Below are 17,198 nucleotides of genomic sequence, written 5' to 3'. Positions count from 1 at the left end.
AAAAGTATCTCTTGATGCTCAGTCCGAGTGGCTGTATCCAAGGCAACGAGAATGCACCCTTTGAATCGCAGTCTCCAAATGGCTATATCCAAGGCAATGAGAATGCATTCTTTAACTCAGTCTTTACAGCTTGCTGTCTTAAAGCAGTACGGCTCTTTTTCCAGCCTTAAAGGCACACCGCATTCTTCCTGAAAAAAAACTACAAGATCATAACAATATAAATAGTAAAAGGGTGATAAAAGAAGGGACCAAAAAGAGGATTTATAGATGGAGCTGGTGGCATGGCTGAGTTACTAAATGAGTACTTTGCATCAGTCTTTACTATGGAAGAAGATTCTGCCCAAGTCATAATGAAAGAGGAGGTAGTTGAGACACTGGGTGGGCTAAAAATTGATAAAGATGAGGTATTAGATAGGCTGGCTGTGCTTAAAGTTGATAAGTCACTAGGACCAGATGAAATGCATCCAAGGATCCTGAGGGAAGTAAGGGTAGAAACTGCAGAGACACTAACCATAATCTTCCAATCCTCCTTAACACAAGAATGGTGACAGAGGACTGGACAAAAGCAAATGTTCCACACAAAAAAAAGCATCAGGACAAGCCCAGGAACTACAGGCCAGTCAGTTTAATCTGGGTGGTGGGAAAGCTTTTAGAAACAAGAATTCAAGACAAAATTATCAATCACTTAAACAAATGCAGGTTAATTAAGGAAAGCCAGCATGAATTTGTTAAGGGCAAACCATGTTTAACTAACTTTCTTTAGTTTTTTTGATGAGGTAACAGAGAATGTTGATGTGATGTACAAGGATTCCAAAAGGCATTTGATAAAGTGCCACAGATTTGTCAACAAACTTAAAGCCCATGGAATAAAGGGGACAGTGGCAGCATGAATACAAAGCTGGCTGAGTGACAGGAAACAGAGAGTAGTGGTGTATAGTTTTTCGGACTGGAGGAAGATATATGCTGGATTTCTCCAGAGATCAGTGTGAGGACCATTGAATTTCTTGACCTAGACTTGGGTGTGCAGGACATAATTTCAAAATTTGTGAATGACACAGAACTTGAAAGTATTTTGACCTGTGAAGAGGATAGTGGTAGACTTCAAGAGGACATAGATATGCTGGTGGAATAGGCGGACAAGTGGCAGATGAAATTTAATGCAGAGAAGTGTGAATTCAGTCATTTTGGTAGGAAGAATGAGGAGAGGCAATATAAAATAGAGGGTACAATTCTAAAGGGGGTGCAGGAGCAGAGGGACCTGGGGTGTATGTGCACAAATTATTGAAGTTGGCAGGGCAGGTTGAGAAAGTGGTTAATAATGCATAGGGATCCTGGGCTTTTTAAATAGAGACATAGAGTAGAAAAACAAGGAAACTATGACACTGGTTCGGCCTCAACTGGAGTATTGTGTCCAATTCTGGCATCACACTTTAGAAAGGATGTGAAGGCATTAGGGAAGGTTCAGAAAAGATTCACTAAAATGGAACCAGGGATGAAGAACTTCAGTTATCTGGAGCATCTGGGGATGTTTTCCTTGGAGAAGAGAAGATTAAGAGGAGATTTGATAGAGGTTTTCAAAATCATGAGGTGTCTGGACAAAGTAGATAGGGAGAAACTGCTCCCATTGGCGGAAGGATCCAGAACCAGAGGACACCGATTTAAGGTGATCGGCAAAAGAAGCAAGGGTGACATGAGGAAAAACCTGTTTACAACGCATAGTTAGGATCTGGAATGCACTGCCTGAGAGTGTGGTGGAGTCAGATTCAATTGAGGCCGTCAAGAGAGAATTGTGTACATATATATATTAAAGTGAAAAATTTTGCAGGGCGACGGGGAAACCAAGGGGGCATGCAGAGAGCCAGCATAAATATGACAGGCCAAATGGCCTCCTTCTGTGATTCGATGATTCTGTAAGTACTGCACTGGGAGCATAAAATAACAATTGATGGATTAAGTGAGTGGGAAAACCCACGGCGGATGGATTTCAACATGTGTTGTCATCAATTTTGAATCAAAAAAGGATAGATGGGAATATTTTCTAAATAGTGAGAAGCTAGGACCTGTGGCTAATCAGACAGATTTAGAGATTCATATACAGAAATCACAAAAAGCCAGAGGACAGGTGCCAAAAATAATTTAAAAGACTACAAACACCTTCCTTTCCCTCTATCACTGAGCTTTGCAGTGTCTACATGGCCACAATGCAAAAATAAAAGCCACACAATATAAAAATTCCAAACCAAATTTATATGTGATAACATGCCATATTGCATACAAAAGCAACTAATCACCTTTGTGCATTCTCACAATGTTTGTCTTTCATCGGCCTTTGCTTGGTCTAGTGCTCTGATGCAGTGCTACCCCAATGGCTGCACCATGGCATGGTTGACTTTCAGTGAAGGAGACTGCAGATAGCCTTGGAGGAGGACCTTGACCAGCTCTGGGCCTAGATGGCCAGGCCTTAAATTGCACCATCTTTGCATATTTGGCAGCAGTGTGGGCTAGCTGCTTGGCAGGCAACACCAAGGGCAATGGTAGAGCGGCAAAGGTGGGAGTACAAATGCTGTCTTCCAGAGAAAGGACAGGGGGTTTGTGCTCCATGGAGCCAATGCCACTTCAACAGGGTGGCTCCTCAGCAATCCCAGTGATCTGTTGGTGGGTAGATTACTGGACTGCTGTGACACCTGCAAGCCCCTTTGCACACTGTAATCCATAGCTGTGAAGACAGGAGTCCGAACTTGCACGGCAGCAAAGCGACCTTGCATGAGAGCAGTCTGAGGTTCTTGTGCAGCATTCAGACACGGGGTGGCTGCTGCTCATGCTGCAATGGAAGCTGCAACAACAGCCATCCGATGCTGCAACATGATTGGGTCCACAAATGTGTGAACAGAGTTGGGCCACCATTTCCATGCTGGAGCGGATGGGCTCCAAGCTCTGTACAAAGCCCTGTGCCAAGTCGATGCTGGACTCCTCCGTGATCCTTGAGAACGGCTGCTTTCTGTCAGGCTTCCCAATACACCAAGCATTTTGTTGTGCATTGCCATCAGCCTTCTTCTGTAGACTGCACCCCCACCATCAAAATTTTCATCTGAGTCCTCTATTGCCCCCAATGTGCGATCTCGCCCTCCGGCAAGCTGGCACCTGTCCTATCCTTGACTCATACCCTGGCTGCAGCCAGTGTCTTAGTGCAGATTCCGCATTTAAGCCATCTTCTAAGATACATGCAGTGTCATTATTTGAGTTCTTGGCTGCCAGTATGAAATCAAGTGATGGCGCTGTGTTTTCTTCATTGCTCTCTTATTGATGTTCCTCCACTACCTGGCCAGGTTGCACCTCTTGGGATTTGAAAGAAAAAAGGCACAATGTTAAGCTTGTGTTGCAAGCAGGGAGGAAAATAAGAGGGACATACTTACACCATCTGCAGCTTGTAAATCAGAGGAATGTGGGGTGAGGGGAAAGCAGGATGTGAGAAGGAGGATTAGGTATGAGGATACCATCAGCTTCAAAGGATTGAGTCTCCACAGCCTCAGCAATGGGTGTCCCAGTAATGGCCAGCACCTCTCCTCTGTAGAGGTCAGGACATGCAGGCACACCTGCTCCCTTCCAGTTCACTCCTACTCTCTCCAGTTGTGTGCCAATCTATCCTGCAATAGAGGAAAGTATGCCAGTGAATGTTCTGCAATATGTGTGGGTGACATGGTTGTATAGCTGGCAGTGTGTGTAAGCTGTCAGATGTGAGTATGAGGCTTGTAGCAGCATGAAGTGTGTGAGGGCAAGGTGAGCATATGAATGTTAGGCGTGAGATCTAATTGATAGAGTTTCTTGGTAGAGAGTGATGGGGATGTGATGATTTGAGCAGTGGCTGAGGCAGTTGGTAGAATATGGCATTTGAAGATTGATTCACTGGACTTGACAGTTCATGTGACATCATTGAACTTCATGCAGAACTGCATCCAAGCCGTGTGTAACCAAGGCTGTAAGATGTTGGCTTTGCTCCAGTAGTGGTATCTGAAGATAGTACCGTCGCATCTTGAGCTTCATGAAGACTGTGGAGTCATGAAATTATGTTGATAGTTCTTGGATCGTAGGGAACGGGTACTTCTCCAGAATAAATGCTTTGTTGACAGACTTAAGGTCAACGGATAGTCTAAATTCTCCATTTTTGCATCATGCAGTGACTAGGTTTGATATTCATGGGGATGAGTTGATTCGCTCAATGATACCAATCGTTCCAGCTCCAGTAACACTTTCGAGCAGATTGTGAACGGCAACTGTCTCAAATGTTGCAAAGCAGGCAGAATTGACATGTCGACGCGAGGAGCATGACAGTACCTCTTAATCTCCCCAAATCCAATGTATATGGAAGGATACTGTTGTGCATAGTCTGTATCATTGATCATATTAATGTGTGCTCTGTGAGGTCTGCAGGTTTGAAGCCAAGCTTATCAAACAGGACTAATCCCATCAGCAACTATGACAAGCAACAGCCTGACATAGTTATATTCACGGAATCAGATCTTACAATGTCCCAGACACCACCATCACTATTCTTGGGTATGTCCTGTTCCACTGGCAGGACAGACCCACCAGAGGTGGGGGCACAGTGAGAGGATGTTGCTCTGGGAGTCCTCAACATTGACTCTGGACCCCATGAAGTCTCATGTCATCAGGTCAAACATAAGCAAGGAAACCTTCTGCTGAATACCATCTCGCACCCACCCCCCCTCAACTGATGAATCAGTACTCCTCCATGTTGAACACCAATTGGAAGAAGCACTGAGGGTAGCAAGGGCACAAAATGTCCTCTGGGTGGGGGACTTCAATGTCCTTCACTGAGAATAGATCCATAGCACCATTACTCACCAAGCTGACCAAGTCCTAAAGGACATAGATGCTAGCCTGGGTCTGCGGCAGATGGTGAGGGAACCAACAAGAGGGAAAAACATATTTGACCTTGTCCTCACCAATATACCTTTCGCAGATGCATCTGTCTATGACAGTATTGGTAGGAGTGACCACCACACAGTCCTTGTGGAGACAAAGTCCCGCCTTCACATTGAGGATACCCTCCATCATGTTATGTGGCGCTACCACCATGCTCAATCGGATAGGTTTCACACAGATCTAACAACTCAAAACTGGGCAATATGAGGCGCTATGAGCCATCAGCAGCAGGAGAATTGTATTCAACCACAATCTGTAACCTCATGACCCGGCATATCCCCCACTCTACCAATACCATCAAGCTGGGGGACCAAGCCTGGTTCAATGAAGAGTGCAGGAGGGCATGCCAGGAGCAGCACCAGGCATAGCTAAAAATGAAGTATCAGCCTGGTGAAGCTACAACACAGGACTACTTGCATGACAAACAGCAGAAGCAGCATGCAATAGACAGGGCTAAGTGATCACACAACCAACGGATCAGATTTAAGCTCTGCAGTCCTGCCACATCGAGTCGTGAATGGTGGTGGACAATTAAACAACTGACAGGAGGAGGAGACTCCACAAATATCCCCATCCTCAATGATGGGGGAGCCCAGCACATCAGAACAAAAGACAAGGCTGAAGCATTTGCATCCCTCTTCAGCCAGAATAGCCAAGTGGATGATTCATCTTGGCCTCCCCCTGAGGTCCCCAGCATCAAAGATGCCAGTCTTCAGCCAATTCGATTCACTCCAAGTGATATCAAGAAATGGCTGAAGGCACTGGATACTGCAAAGGCTATGGGCCCTGACAACATTCCGGCAATAGTATTGAAGACTTGTGCTCCAGAACTAGCTGCACCCCTAGCCAAACTGTTCCAGTACAGCTACAACACTGGCATCTATCTGGCACTGTGGAAAGTTGCCCAGATATGTCCTGTGCACAAAAAGCAGGACAAATCCAACCCAGCCAATTACCGCCCCATCAGTCTACTCTCAATCATCAGTAAAGTGATGGAAGGTGTCGACGACACTAATATCAAGTGCCACTTAAACAGCAATAACCTGCTCATCGATGCACAATTTGGGTCTCGCCAGGGCCACTCAGCTTCTGACCTCATTACAGCCTTGGTTGAAACATGGACAAAAATGCTGAACTCAAGAGGTGAGGTGAGAGTGATTGCCCTTGATATCAAGGCAGCATTTGATCGAGTATGACATCAAGGAGCCCTAGACAAACTGAAGTCAATGAGATTCCAGGGGAAAACTCTCCACTGGTTGGAGTCATACCTTGCACAAAGGAAGATGGTTGTGGTTATTGGAGGTCAATCATCTCAACCCCAGAACATCACTGCAGGAGTTCCTCAGGTAGTGTCCTAGGCCCAACCATCTTCAGCTGCTTCATCGATGACCTTCCCTCCATCAAAAGGTCTGAAATGGGGATGTTCACTAATGATTGCACAATGTTCAGCACCGTCCGCAACTCCACAGATGCAGAAGCAGCCCATGTCCATATGCAGCAAGACCTGGATAACATTCAGGCTTGGGTTGATAAATGGTAAGTGATATTCCCACCACACAAGTGCCAGGTAATGACTATCTCTAATAACACAGAATCTAACCATGTCCCCTTGACATTCAATGGCATCTCCCACAATCAACATCCTGGGGGTTACCATCGACCAGAAACTGAACTGGAGCAGCTACATAAATACTGTGGCTACAAGAGTAGGTCAGAGGCTGGGAATTCTGTGGTGAGTATCCTACCTCCTGACTCCCAAAATTCTGTCCACTATCTACAATGCAGGTCAGGAATGTGATGGAATACTGTCCACTTGCTTGGATGGGTACAGCTCCAAGAACACTCAGGAAGCTCTACCCTATCCAGGACAAAGCGGCCCACTTGATTGGCACCCCATCCATCATCTAAAACATTCACTCCCTCCACCACAAATGCACAGTGGCAGCAGTGTGTACCATCTATAAGATGCACTGCAGCAACTCACAATGGCTCCTTCGACAGTACCTTCCAAACCCGTGACCTCTTCCACCTAAGAGGACAAGGATAGGAGCCAGAAAAAAACCCCAAAAAGTGACATCAGAGTGACATCACATTTAACAGTGAGAGCAGGGAAACAGAGAGTCACTGGGGCCAATATTCAGGTAAGCTTTTCATTTAAGAGAATTGAAATCAAATATAGAGTAAGACTTGATCGATTTATTAGTATATAAACTAAAAACTAAAGTGGATTAAAAAACTAAAGACCAGTCGGAAATTAAAAAAAACAAATTAAAATCTAATTAAATAAAATAGAGATACAGGGCCAGGCGATGTGTTGCACCTGCATGATGTGGGAGATGGTGAACCCCATTGTGATTCCCAGTGACCACATCTGTAGCACGTGTTGGTTGCTCGAGGAACTCCGGCTCAGAGTTGATGAGCTGGAGTCTGAGCTTCGGACACTGCAATACATCAGGGAGGGGAAGAGTTACCTGGATACTGTGTTTCAGGAGGCAGTCACACCTCTTAGATTAAATAACTTGAATTCAGCCAGTGGTCAGGGACAGGAGAGTGTGAATATGAGTGAGGCAGGTAGAGGGATCCAGGATGTAGTGTTGCAGGAGCCTCAGCCCTTGTCCTTGTCCAACAGGCTCGAGATTCTTGCTCCCTGTGTGGATGAGAGCAGGGACTGCAGGGAGAATGAGCAAACTGACCATAGCGCCATGGTACATGGAGCCATTCAAGTGGAGGGAAAAAAGAGAAATGCAGTCATAATCAGGGATAGTATAGTTAGGGGCATATAAACTAAATAGTGGGAGGGAGGGTTCAGTTGCATGGAAAATTAGGAAGCCAAAGTTAAAGGAGAAGTTAAAGTAGGGAAATTTGATAGGATAGTTAGGGGCATATGTTCTCTGTGGCCAGGATCAAGAGTCCCGAAGGCTGTGTTACCAACCTGGTGCCAGAGTTCAGGATATCTCATCTGGGCTGCAGAGGAGTGGGAGGGGAAAGATCCAGTTGTCGTAGTCCACGTAGGTACCAACGATATAGGTAGAACGAGGATAGAGCCACGAGCAAATTGGCACAGGGTCAATAAGATTGAAGAGGTAAATGCGTTGCTCAAAGATTGGTGTGGGAGAAATGGGTTCAAATTCGTGGGACATTGGCACCAGTACTGGGGAAGGAGGGAGCTGTTCCGATGGGACGGGCTCCACCTGAATCATGCTGGGACCAGAGTCCTGGCGAATCGTATAACTAGGGCTGTAGATAGGGATTTAAACTAAATAGTGGGGGGGAGGGTTCAATTGCAGGGAAAATTAGGAATCCAAAGTTAAAGGAGAAGTTAGGAGTGCAGGCTTGTGATGAGGCTGATTGTTACAAGAAAATAAAAGGAAGGGACAGAACATGTGAACGTCATATTGCACCAAGGAATCGTACAAGAGTAGGGAAATTTGATAATAGAACAAACTTAAAGGCTTTGTATCTGAACGCACGAAGAATTCAGAATAAAATAAAAAAGTTAACAGCGCAAATAGAGATGAATGGGTATGATTTAGTGGCGATTATTGAGACGTGGTTGCAGGGAAACCAGGTTTGGGAATTGAATATCCAAGGGTACTCCGTATTTCGGAAGGATAGGCAGGAAGGAAAAGGAGGTGGTGTAGCTTTGTTAGTAAAGGAAGAGATCAGTGCTGTAGTGAGAAATAATATAGGCACTGGAGATCAAGACGTAGAATCAGTCTGGGTAGAAATAAGAAATAGCAAGGGAAAGAAGTCCCTGGTGGGAGTAATCTTCTGGTCCCCAAACAGTAGTTCCGCAGTGGGGCACAGTTTAAACCAGGAAATACTGGGGGTTTGTAAGAAAGGTACGGCAATAATCATGGGTGATTTTAATATGCATGTAGACTGGATTAATCAAATTGGCAAGGGTAGCCTCGAGGGAGAGTTCACTGAATGCATTAGAGATTGCTTTTTGGAGCAATATGTTGTGGAACCAACCAGGGAGCAGGCTATTCTAGATTTGGTATTGTGTAATGAGGTGGGATTAATTAATGATCTCATAGATACTAAAAAGTAGTTACTACTTTTTACTAAATAGGTTCAAATTCGTGGGTTACTAAAAAGTAATAAAAGGAGCAAAGGTAAATCATGAAAGAAAACTAGCGTAAAATATAAAAACAGATAGCAAAAGCTTCTATAGGTATATAAAAGGAAAGAGAGTAACTAAAGTGAATGTTAGTCCTTTGGAGGATGTGACTGGGGAATTAATAGAGGGGAACACAGAAATAGCGGAGACACTAAATCAGCATTTTGCCTCAGTTTTCACGGTGGAGGACACGAGTATCATTCCAGTAGTAACGGGTAATGCAGAGGTTATAGAAAGGGAGGAATTTAGAACAATCATCATCACTAGGGAAAAAGTACTGAGCAAACTAATGGAATTGAAGGCAGACAAATCCCCAGGGCCTGATGGCCTACATCCTAGGGTCTTGAAGGAAGTGCCAGTGGAGATAGTGGATACATTGGTTATAATATTCCAAAATTCCCTGGATGCGGGTAAAGTTCCAGTGGATTGGAAAAAAGCTAATATGACACCCTATTCAAAAAAGGAGGGAGGCAGAAAGTAGCAAACTATAGACCAGTTAGTTTAACATTTGTGGTTGGGAAATTGTTAGAATCTATTATTAAGGAAGTAATAACAGGACATTTAGAAAGTCAAAACACAATCCATTAGTGTCAGCATGGTTTTATGAAGGGTAAATTGTGTTTGACTAATTTGCTAGAGTTCTTCAAAGCTGTAACAAGGAAAGTGGATAATGGAGATCCTGTAGATGTTGTATATCTGGACTTCCAGAAGGCATTTGGTAAGGGGCTGCACAAAAGATTAATACACAAGGTAAGATCACATGAGGTTAGGGGCAATTTATTGGCTTGGATAGAGGATTGTCTAACCAACAGAAAACAGAGTCTCGGGATAAATGGGTCTTTTTCTGGTTGGCAAGATGCAACGAGTGGGGTGCCACAGGGTTTGGTCCTCGGGCCCCAACTATTTACAATCTATATTAATAACTTGGATGCAGAGATAGAAGGTACTATAGCCAAATTTGCAGATGACACTAAAATAGGTGGGATAGTATGTTGCAATAAAGAAATAAGACATTTACAAATGGATATGGATAGGTTAGGTGAATGGCCCCAAATTTGGCAGATGGAGCTTAATGTGGATAAGTGTGAGGTTATCCAGTTTGGTCAGAAGAATAGATAGGCAAATTATTATCTAAATGGAGAGAAACTTCAGAGCGCTTCGGTGCAGAGGGATCTGGGTGTCCTCGTGCATGAATCGCAGAAAACTAGTATGCAGGTACAGCAGGTAATAAGGAAGGCAAATGAAATTTTGGCATTTATTGCTAAAGTAATAGAGTATAAAAGTAGGGAAGTTTTGCTGCAACTATACAAGGCATTGGTGAGACCGCACCTGGAGTATTGCATATAGTTTTGGTCCCCTTACTTGAGGAGGGATGTAGTTGCATTGGAGGCAGTTCAGAGGAGATTCACTAGATTGATTCCAGAGATGAGGGGTTTGTCTTATGAAGAAAGATTAAGCAGTTTAGGCCTTTACTCTCTAGAGTTCAGAAGAATGAGAGGAGATCTAATTGAGGTATATAAGATGATTAAGGGGATTGACAAAGTAGACGTAGAGAGGATGTTTCCTCTTGTGGGGCAATCTAGAACAAGAGGTCATAGTTTTAGGATAAGGGGTAGCATATTTAAAACAGAGATGAGGAGAAATTACTTCTCTCAAAGGGTCGTGAGTCTGTGGAATTCACTATCCCAGAGTGCGGTGGATGCCAGGACATTGAGTAAATTTAAGGAGGGGATAGAAAGATTTTTAATTAGTAATGGGTTGAAGGGTTATGGAGAACGGGCAGGAAAGTGGAGTTGAGGCCGAGATGAGATCAGCCATGATCGTATTGAATGGCAGAGCAGGCTCGAGGGGCTGAATTGCCTACTCCTGCTCCTAGTTCTTATGTTCTTATGATAGCAGATGCCTGGGACCACCACCACATGCAAGTTCCCCTCCAAGCAACACACCATCCATTCCTTCACTGTTGCTGGGTAAAAATCCTGGAACTCCCTTCCGAACAGCACTGTGGGTGTACCCGCACCAGATGGATTTCAACGGTTCAAGAAGGCAGCTCACCACCACCTTCTCAAGGGCAATTAGAGATGGGCGATAAATGCTGGCCGAGCCAGCGATGAGCACATCCCATGAACAAATAATAAAAAAGAAATTAGGTTGGCATTGCTGTTACTGGAATTGCACTTGGATGAGTTCTTCACAGACAGCCTGGGAAGAAAGGGGATGCCTAGGTTGCCTCCTTACTTCCTCTTCTTCCTTCCCTTTGTATTCCTCATGCTCCTGTTCCACAGTACTTCACCATATAGCTGGTGGCCAGGGCTGTCCCCTCATGTTGGCAAGGTTGTGCAGCATACAGCAGACCATCATCTATCCTGACACCTGCTCTACTGAGTACTCCAGAACAGGTTCGGCAACAGAAGCATTGTTTATGCAACCCAGTGGTCTGCTCTATCACATTTCATGTGGCAACATGGCTTTTATTGCATGCATGCTACACAAGTGTGCATGGTACACCGGAGTCACCAGCCGTGTGGTCAGTGGATAGCCCGTGTCACCCACAAGTCATTCTTTGGTTTTCATGGTGGCTCAACTGCAGATGGCATAGTAGACTGCCACAGAATGAAGGCATCATGACTGCTGCCTGAATATCAGGCTTTGGCCTGCATGATGCATTGCTTATGATCACACACCAGCTGAGCATTGAGGAGGTGGAATCTCTTTCAGTTCTGGTAAAGGGCAGAGTTGACATGCAGCATCCTTGAAGTGTTCTGTGTGCCAACGATGGCATCTTGCACTATGGGGAAGCCTGAAAACCTTGGGAAGTTGCATACTCACTCCATGTGTTTCTCTCTGCCAAGAGAGAATGAAACTTTGTTAACTCTCTTTGAATAAGTAGCCTCAGTGGCCTCCCTTACACAACAGTGAACGGCAAACTGCGAGATGTTGCCAATATCTCCAGCTCCAGTCTAGAAGGAGCCAGATGCATAAAAGTTCATCGCCACAGTCACCTTCACAGCCACTGGCAACGCGATCCCTGTCCTGCTCAGAGGTTGGAGTTTTGGCTGCGGCAAATGGCTGATCTCAGAGAGGACATTCTTACTGAAGCACTGATATCTCACACATTGTTTTTCACTGAGGTTCAGGCAGGAGAATTGCTCTCTTAACACTCTGGCGGATAAGGACTCCTGCTGAGAGCCCTTCTCCCCTTCCTCCTCCCTCTTCAGCAACTTGTCCTGCTCTGCATGTCCTCCGTACATTCTCCAACACATGTTGTATTCCAAGGAGAATAACTGCTAGTGCACTCATGTTTGAGAGTAACTGGTTTGTGTAGACATGAAAACAGAAAGTGCTGGAAATACTCAGCAGGTCTGGCAGCATCTGTGGAGACAGAAACAGAGTTAACGTTTCATCAGAACTGGAAGAAATGTAACAGTTTTTAAGCCAGGCAGGGAAAGTGGCGGCAGGGAAAGTGGGGGGCAGGGAAGAAAGAACAAAAGGCAAGGTATGTTATAGGGTGGAAAGCAGGAGAGATTAAATGACAAAAGAGTTGGTGGTGCAAAGCCAAAGGGAGTGGTAATGAGACAAATAAAGAAACAAAAGATGTGTCTAGAGGAAGTAAAGATGGAAAAACAGAATCATCACCATAGTCGCTGTACACAAAAAAGACAGAGGTTATGATCTGAAATTGTTGAACGCAATGTTGAGTTTTGAAGCTTGTAAAGTGCCCAGTCAAGGGGTTTTGTTACTCTTTTATTTCCTTGACAGTATATTTCTTTACAGCCTCAGGATGAAGACCTCAGATCATCAAGAAAGTCAGAAGCTGGGCAACGGGTTGCAGCAACATTGTTGAATGCTTTAGAAAAATGTTTGCTGAATGCAAATCAGGAACTCCCAAAGTTCATAGGGTCATAGAGTCGTACAGCATAGAAACAGGCCCTTTGGCCCACCATGTCCATGCTGACCATAATGCCTATCTATACTAATCCCACCTGCCTGCATTAATTCCATATCCCTCTATGCCTTGCTCATTCAAGTACCTGTCCAGATGCCTCTTAAATGTTGCTACTGTTCCTGCCTCCACCACCTCCTCAGGCAGCTCATTCCAGATACCCACTATTCTTTGTGTGAAAAATGTACCCCTTTGATCTCCTTTAAACTTCCTCCCTCTCACATTAAATGTATGCCCTCTCGTTTTAGTCACTCCTACCATGGGAAACAGACTCTGGCTATCTATCCTATCTATGCCTCTCATAATTTTATATACCTCTATCATGTCCCCTCTCAGCCTCCTTCACTTGATGATAGTAGAATGAAGGGTATGTAGGTAGTTTGATCTGAGCGTATGTTAAAGGGTCGGCACAACATCGTGGGCCGAAGGGCCTGTACTGTGCTGTACTGTTCTATGTTCTATGTTCACTCCAGGTAAAACAGACCCAGCCTATCCAATCTCTCTTTATAACTCAAGCCCTCCAAACCAGGCAACATCCTTGTGAATCTTTTCTGCACCCTCTCTGGCTTAATCACATCTTTCCTGTAGTGTGGTGACCAGAACTGCACACAGTACTCCAAATGCGGCTTAACCAACATTTTGTACAACTGTAACATGACGTCCCAACTCTTGTACCCAATGCCTCAGCCTATGAAGGCAAGCATGCCATATGCCTTCTTCACCACCCTGTCTACCTGTGTTGCCACTTTCAGGGAACTATGTACTTGCATCCCAAGGTCTCTCTGCTCAAGATAGTCCCCAGGGCCCTGCCATTCACTGTATATGTCCTTCCCTGGTTTAACTTCCCAAAATGCATCACTTCACACTTGTCTGCATTAAATTCCATTTGCCACACCCTTTCCCACTTTCCCAGTTGATCTATATCCTGTTGTAACCTTAGAGGTGCACTATTTAACAAAATGGCAAAATAATGCAGTCTATCCACATGAGGTTTAGGGTGAGTATTCTGATCTTCATCTCAGTTCCTTGTCAGCCAAAACAAACTTTTCATGGATCATCTGAAGTTTTCAGTGAAAGCTGATCTTGGCAACAGCTTTCTGACTCTCCCAATTTTGCATTTTCATGCAAAGGTTCTTCATGTTCCTATTGCAAGATCAGTGATATAATTTTGTGGAAAATGTAGCATTAGAAATGAATTAGTTAATTTATATTATACAATAATGCCGATAATCCAAGTGCACATTCCCTAACACCAAGCCTTATCTGTTGGTAGCTCGTAATTAGGGAATTATTGCATGCTTCCATTGGATGAAAACCTATGAGTAGTCGGTAACGATTTCCTAACGTGAATTTGGGAGAATGAGACTCCTTTATCAGAAGCAATGTTACATCAAAGGGCGGCACAGTGGCGCAGTGGTTGGCACCGCAGCCTCATAGCTCCAGCGACCCGGGTTCAATTCTGGGTACTGCCTGTGTGGAGTTTGCAAGTTCTCCCTGTGTCTGCGTGGGTTTCCTCCGGGTGCTCCGGTTTCCTCCCACATGCCAAAGACTTGCAGGTTGATAGGTAAATTGGCCATTAGCAATTGCCCCTAGTATAGGTAGGTGGTAGGGAAATATAGAGACAGGTGGGGATGTGGTAGGAATATGGAATTAGTGTAGGATTAGTATAAATGGGTGGTTGATGGTCGGCACAGACTCGGTGGGCCGAAGGGCCTGTTTCAGTGCTGTATCTCTAAACTAAACTAAATTAAACAAGTGCGCAGTTGAAAAATTGGCAGATTGTGAATGAGTTCTAACCTGTTTTACATAGCAGCTGGGATTTTGCTCTTGAGTTTCCTGACCTGTGATGTTCCACCCTTTCAGTTTAATAGGTGGAAAATCAACAGTTGGCGGGTGCAAACATAGAAATCCCGCAGCCAATAAACCTAGTAAGTCCAGTTTTAAGAAAGTCTGGATAGAATCATACAGCACAGAATGAGACCATTCACCCCATCATGCCTGTGATAGTGCTTTCAAAGATCTATTTAAATAGTCTTACACCCCTTCACTGTCACCTGAGCCCTGTAAGTTTAATAAGCCACATTTTGGCTTGTCCACATTGATTATTTATCCTAGCATTACAATATACTTTATTTTATTAACACGTGGGATAGAGCAATGGACTATGAAATACAGAGTAGTGAACAGGATAGGGATCCAAAAAATGCAACATGCGACAAATGATTCGTAAGAGTCGAGGAGACATTTGCATCAAGTTATCTGCTGTTAGTTCTGGTGCTTCCTAAATATTGGATATGGTATTGTTTCACATCACATCTTATTTATTAAGCATCAAACTGAGAAGCCCTCAAAACACAAGTACTTTGCACCCCATTAACATTGCTGCTTTCCACCAGCGCTATCATAACTGTGCAGCCAACATGCCAATGTTAATAGAAGAGCTTCAACTGCATCTGTTGATAATTTTATTCACATTTCAACACAGCCCTCTGAGAGCTCCCCATAGGTTTCTATTACAATTCTGTATCAAGGGGATTATATATAGCTATGCTCCATCTGTGAAAATTCTACAGGAGAAATGCCATTAAATTAAAACCATGTGTGCAACAGAACAATTTTAATTTTCATTCCGATATTGATAAATGGTTTCTCTTTAAATTTGCAGAGGCCTTTGCATCTGCCCTTGTTTCTGCTCTAGTTAAAAGGAAACAAATGACTGAAATGATATAATGTAATCCTATGGGCCCTGTTGTACTATTTATAAACAATGGTAGCTCACTGGATTTTTCCTTTATGAACACCATTCCAGCAACATGGAACTCTAATGCATAAACCTGTTTTTCTGCTACTGCCAATTTGGGTCAGTGTCATGATGTGTAATTGGAGCACTATTTTTTGATAACCAAACCATTCTCTGTTCCTTTACAAGAAAGCATTTGGTACTTGCCTCCTTTAATCATATCTTCCATAAACTAGCACAGTTAGTTGGGTGATGAAATGTTAAAGCATAATATTTTAAAGCAAGGAGTTTAACACTCTAGCTTGACTTTATTTGTCTCTTTATGCTTACTTCCTTCAGTTTTTACTAATGGAGATCACAAATAAAAACAACAGAAAGTCAAGGAACAGGGCTGCAGAATTTAGCTGAAAAAAGCTGAAATCAACCAAGAAAGTATAAAATAGCAGGAGAAGGGAAAGAGGAGGAAAGAATCTCCAAAATGTTGTCAGTAGGCTTCTCCATAGTCGGCATATGACCTACAATATTATGGTGGAGAGGGGCCAATAAATGTGAAGTGAAGTGAGAGCAATCAGTGGGCTTTCAGTCACAGAGATGGAAGAGCCTGTCACAGACATACACAACTAATCAACTCCTGACATTGACTGATATTCAAACCCACATCCAAATCTATCATATTGACCAAACAGTGTTTACCGTTTACTCAGTAGATGGATAAAGTGGAGGTAATGTACAACACCAAGGCAAACAGATCATTAATTTTCCTTAATATGCTACCTGAAATGTAAATCTTCTCCCTGCAAATAGATTTATTTTCTGCTCTGGATTGGTTGAAGTAGGTGTTAATTTTTTTTTTTGCTTGCAAGTGACAAAGTTGCTGTGCTGGATTTGATTTCCATACTCACCACTGAGCTGTCACTTACAATTAAATCCATCTCAGCATTTATTAACATGTTAATTAAAATGGCTAAGAAAGATGCGATGTGATCTACAAGTACAGGCAGTGAATGTTTTAATATTTGGAATGCAGAAGATAGTGTCGGCTTTATTAATTCTTGATTTACAAGACACAACTTTTAAATTTTAGATGCGGAGTTAATTGTGCACCATTAATGCACTTTTTATTAACTGCTTGTCACACCATCAAATGATTCCTTCACGGCTCATAAGTTCTCCATTCCATCCCAATCAGCATTATTGTGAGCTCCAGTCGGCACATAGAACAGGTTCGTCAAGTGATTATTTGGCATTTAATTAAGGGCATTCCTAAGGTTTGCACAGGTATAAATTTTAATTGCCAAGAGTAAGCAATGAATTTCTTAGCCACAGCATGAATATAGCTTCCTAGCTGGAGCCCAGTTACTTTGAAAAGTTCAAAAACAAAATCAAGGAAGAAGGTTAGCAATAAACTGATTCAACTTGATATTGGAAGCAATGCAAACCAAATGGAT

This window comes from Heterodontus francisci, chromosome 4 (assembly GCF_036365525.1).
Source record: "Heterodontus francisci isolate sHetFra1 chromosome 4, sHetFra1.hap1, whole genome shotgun sequence".
Taxonomy (NCBI): Eukaryota; Metazoa; Chordata; class Chondrichthyes; order Heterodontiformes; family Heterodontidae; genus Heterodontus; species Heterodontus francisci.
Note: the sequence above shows the minus strand (reverse complement) of the source record.